At 43.0% G+C, this 4,767-nt stretch overlaps 1 pseudogene; it reads left to right on the top strand.

The window, feature by feature from the left end:
* The first annotated feature begins 1,896 nt into the window (after window positions 1–1,896).
* On the top strand, window positions 1,897–2,784 carry LOC122211554 (annotated as a pseudogene).
* Window positions 2,785–4,767: the final 1,983 nt, after the last annotated feature.

The following is a 4,767-nucleotide window of genomic DNA, read 5'->3' on the forward strand; positions in this document are numbered from 1 at the left end:
CACTGTTTTATTCTAAGCATCTGGGACAGTACATAACACATATTAGAATTTAATAAATATTGGTTGAAGTATCAAATAAATATTTTACCTCAATATTTTTCCTAGAGATAGTCCTAGATCAAACAGTGACAGAAACACAGCGTGCGCGTGTTTGTGTGTGTGTGTGTGTGTGTGTGTGTGTGTGTGTGTGTGTGTGTGTTGAGGAAAGGGTGCGATTTGGAATTGGGTTCAAATCCCAATCCTGCCAATTTCAAACTGTGTAACCTAAAGTGAGTCACATCAAATGCTTCAATTCCATCACCGTAGATTGAACACAATATATATGTATATACATATATATATTCCAATATGATTAATGATTCCTACATCAAACAGTTGGGAAGAATAATTTGAAAATATGTGAAAGTGTTCTGGTACATTAGAAAACACTAAGACTACTGTAATTGGCAGCATTTTCTGTGTACTGATTTTTTTTTTTTTTTATAGTTCTATTTGTTGTCAACACTGTCTGGTTAACCTGGGAATTTAGTTCACCGGGAAGACATGGTGCGGAAGAAATGGAATCTGGTTTGGCATTGGGTCTATGGTATGGCTTGTAGAGAGCAACATACAAAGCCCCTTGCCATAAGGGAGGGCTAGGAGGTGCCTGCGGAACAAGTTAACTAACTAGACGATGTCATATTGGTTTGTGCTTCCTCTTGTTTTACCTCTGACGTGCACAGCGTACTTATCTTTATCCTTCTATTTTTTTATAGCACTTTTGATTCACTGGGAATGAACCTAAGCCAACTATCCTCCTTGTGCTTTTTACTTAGCTCCAAATTCAGATGTTCAGTCTAAAGAAATCTTGGCTGAGGTGAAAAATTCCTTTAAACTCATGTGTTCTGAACATTCACTTGCTCAACGAGATTCTTGCCAGCCAACGGAGAAAGTCATACTGATAAGGAGGAGAAGTGCCAAAGAGCTCCAGACCCAGAGTTAGGATTCTGGTACCAGTTCTCTTCCCATAAAGTTATGAAAACTTCAAATAGTTTGCCCTCTTAAATTAGGAATCTTTGATCTTATTTGTAAGGGGGGGGGGAAGCTATTTTCACTTTCTCTAAATCTTGAGATTGCCATGCTGACAGTATGGATTCATCTTTGGGTTTAGCGTCTTGGCAGATTCCATACGTGTGTAGCTCAGGCATAGGGGTTGGGGAGAAGGAAATAGAGGAGTATGGTAGAGGCAACCAGTGTTGAGTGAGCATCCAGATTTGGTCCAGGGATCTCTGGGCTGGATGATATCTTGCTCTAAAATATAGTTCTTTCTTCCGTAAAAGAGAAAAATAACAACCACCCCATTATATGAGGATTAAGCCATGCCATATACATGACATATTCACTACAGGGCTTAGCACATAACAGAAGGCCCCAGAGTGGCAGTAATTATTGTCACTAAAATGTCACAAATATAATCCCCATTCACCAAAAGAGTCATATTAACCAAAAGAGATGAAGTAGTTAGGAATTTTTTTTTATTATTTTTTTTTACTGTTTATTTTTGAGAGGGAAACGGAATGTGAGCGGGGGAAAGGCAGAGAGAGCGGGAGACACAGAATCCGAAGCGGGCTCCAGGCTCCGAGCTGTCAGCACAGAGCCTGACGCGGGTCTCCAACTCACAAACCATGAGATCACGACCTGAGCTGAAGTCGGATACTTAACCTACCGAGCCACCCAGGCTCCCCAGGAATTATTTTTTTTAAGAAGTGAGTCTTGTATTAGTCCTGAAGGCTGTATAGACTTTTCCCAAGTAGAGATGGACACGACTGCATGAGGGGATTTTGCCTTCTGCCATATGCTATGAAGCAAAGCTTGTTCCTTTCCTACTCAGCCATGCAGGTTGAACTGACTAAAGTAATGGTTAGGGAGAAGCCGAGACCCCTGTTGGTGGGGCGGGAATTTGTGAGACCGTATTACACGCTGCCAAACCAGGCCCCAGACATGTTGCACAGATTTTATGGAAAGAACTCTTCTTATGTCCCTGGGGGAAAGTCAGCAGATGCCATCTGTGGACAGAAGGAAATCCATAGGAAAGTGATGTCATAAAATTTTCAACTGCCACACTAAGATGTGCCATGTTGGTGCTCAAACCACTCTGAACGATGGTGTAGTGGTCCAGGTGATGGGGTTGCTTTCTAATAACAGCCAGGCTCTGAGGAGATTCATGCAGACATTTGTCCTCGCTCCTGAGGGCTCTGATGCAGATAAGTTCTGCACTCAAAGTGATATCTTCAGATACCAAGAGGTCTTCTGTGGCTTTGTCACTGGGCCTCAGGAGAGATCTGAGGAAGAGGTAGAGGACCTGAAGAAAGACAGCAGATACCTGAGGTGGCACCTGATGATTCTGGAACTTTCTATGATTGGACTTTCAGCAATGACTTGGAAGAACATTTAGAGGAACCTGGTGCTGAACCAGAGCCTGATCCTGAATCAGTAGCAGAGCAAGAACCTATGTCTAAAATCCAGGAGGACAAGTACGAGCCAGTATTGGAAGAAATTGCTCCTAAGGATGTTCAGAAGAGTTCTCCCCCAGCACCTATGGACATAGCTCAGACCCTAGAGGAGGACCTGAGGACATTCTCTTGGGCATTTGTGACCAGAAAGATCCTTCCACCCAGTGAAGCTCTTGCAGTTACCGAGATCCCACCTTATGTTGTTAAAGTATCAGCTTCACATCCTCATCTTTGGCCTAAGCCTGAATCTCAGATTCCACCACAGGAGACTCAAAGGGATCAAAGAATGTGAGAACAATGAATAAATAGTCCTCCCCAAAGGGGACATAGACTCACAGTCTGTGAGGCTGGTGAGCAAGGTGACACCAAACCCCAAAGAACTGCAAGACTCCCTGATGGTCACCAACTTTTCTTTGGACATGAAGTGGACAAATCAGGGCTTAAAGATTTTTTCCCAAGTTATGGGAATGTGCTGGGGCTATGCATTAACAGTGGCAGGAAGTTACCCAATTTTGGTTTTTTGTGTGTGATGATTCTGATCCTGTTCAGAAGACCCTCAGGGTGCCTGGGTGGCTCAGTGCGTAACACGTCGTACTCTTGCTTTCAGCTCAGGTCATAATCCCAGGCCCCTTGGGAGGGGGGCCCCTTGCCAGGCTCCTTGCTGAGCATGGAGCCTGCTTGGGATTCATTCTCTCTTCCTCTCTCTCTCTCTCTCTCTCTCTCCCTCTCCCTCTCCCTCTCCTTCTCCCTCTCCCTCTCCCTCTCTCCCCCTCTGCCCTTATCCCCTACTCACACACTCTCCCTCTCTCTCTCTAAAATAAATTAAATTTTTTTAATTTAAAAATTGTTTTAATGGTTATTTATTTTTGAGAGAGAGAGACAAATAGAGCATGACTGGGGGATGGGCAGAGAGAGAGGGAGACACAGAATCTGAAGCAGGCTCCAGGCTCTGAGCTGTCAGCACAGAGCCCGACATGGGGCTCAAACTCATGAACCGCAAGATCATGACCTGAGCCAAAGTCAGACACTTAACTGACCGAACCACCAAGGTGCCCCTAATTTTTTTTTCCATTAAAAAAAAAGAAAGCCCTTAGCAACAGGCCCGTCGTGTTCAGAGGTGAGGTCCACCTGAATGGAAGAGAAGAAGACTTGAGTCCTCTTCTGGGAAGGGGACCATTGACATAACAGCCTGCAGGGACCTGGGGGCCCTTGAGGTGGGCCGGGTGGTGGACAAAGAGACTCTTCCTATGGAAGCAGGAGTAAGAAAGAAATTATTCCAAGGCAGTGAATTGTTCCTCATTGATCTTCACACAGAAATACCAATCTAGCTCCTGCAGAGAGGTGAATTCCTTCCACCAGGGCTCAGTATCCCAAAGTATGACCCTAGTCTATTATAAATTGCTGACGTTTGTACAATTTTACTATTTCTGTTAATGCTGTGTGCTCCCTCTCCCTCCCCTCCCTCTCCTCACCATTCAGCCATTCACTTCCATTTTCATGGGATGGGATCTTAGGAAAAACAAATTTTCAAAGAAGAGAAAAAGACTAAATTTCCTTGCTTCACTTTTGCATATACACACTGGGCTTTTTGTAAATAGCCATTTCCCCAAAGGATTGTGCCTTGCTTATTGCTGACATTTGGTATGTTTCATTCATTAGAATATTTCTTGTTTTGTATGTGTTTAAATAGCCTGGGAGAAACACAGGATTTGATCAGTATTTTGAAGGCAGGGGGAAACAAAAAGAATTTTCACAAGTGGAAAGAAAGAAAAATGGCACGCTATGGGGGAGAACCATCACGAACAATACTGAGAAGGTAGAAAGGAGCATAGGGTCTTTGGGAACAAAAAGTAGAAAATCAAATGACTTGGGGGCAAATGATAGAATCGTGATTATCATCATAGAAGATAATCGGATAGTGAGGTAGATAGTTGTTGCTACTGTCCTTCCCGCTGTCATCCCAACCCCTTAGTCAAGTAAAAGAATCCTTCTTGGTTGTGAATAACCCACCTTGTACTGTTCAGGAAGGAATGACACCTCCCTCAAATCAAACAAATTACAAAGTACAAAAATGAGCAATCAACTTGGACAAAACACGTGAAGAAACTAAAACCATTAAAAAGGCAAAAAGTTTCCCCAAATTAAGGAACTGAATACTCAAGGGGGCTGAATAAATAAAACAAGATGAAGCAATCATTAGAAAAAATGCGAACATTTTCAGAACGATATGCAAGGATTTTATAGTCATAACAAATCAACTTCAAAGAAATTGGAG

Source organism: Panthera leo, chromosome F3 (assembly GCF_018350215.1).
Source record: "Panthera leo isolate Ple1 chromosome F3, P.leo_Ple1_pat1.1, whole genome shotgun sequence".
NCBI classification, from domain to species: Eukaryota; Metazoa; Chordata; class Mammalia; order Carnivora; family Felidae; genus Panthera; species Panthera leo.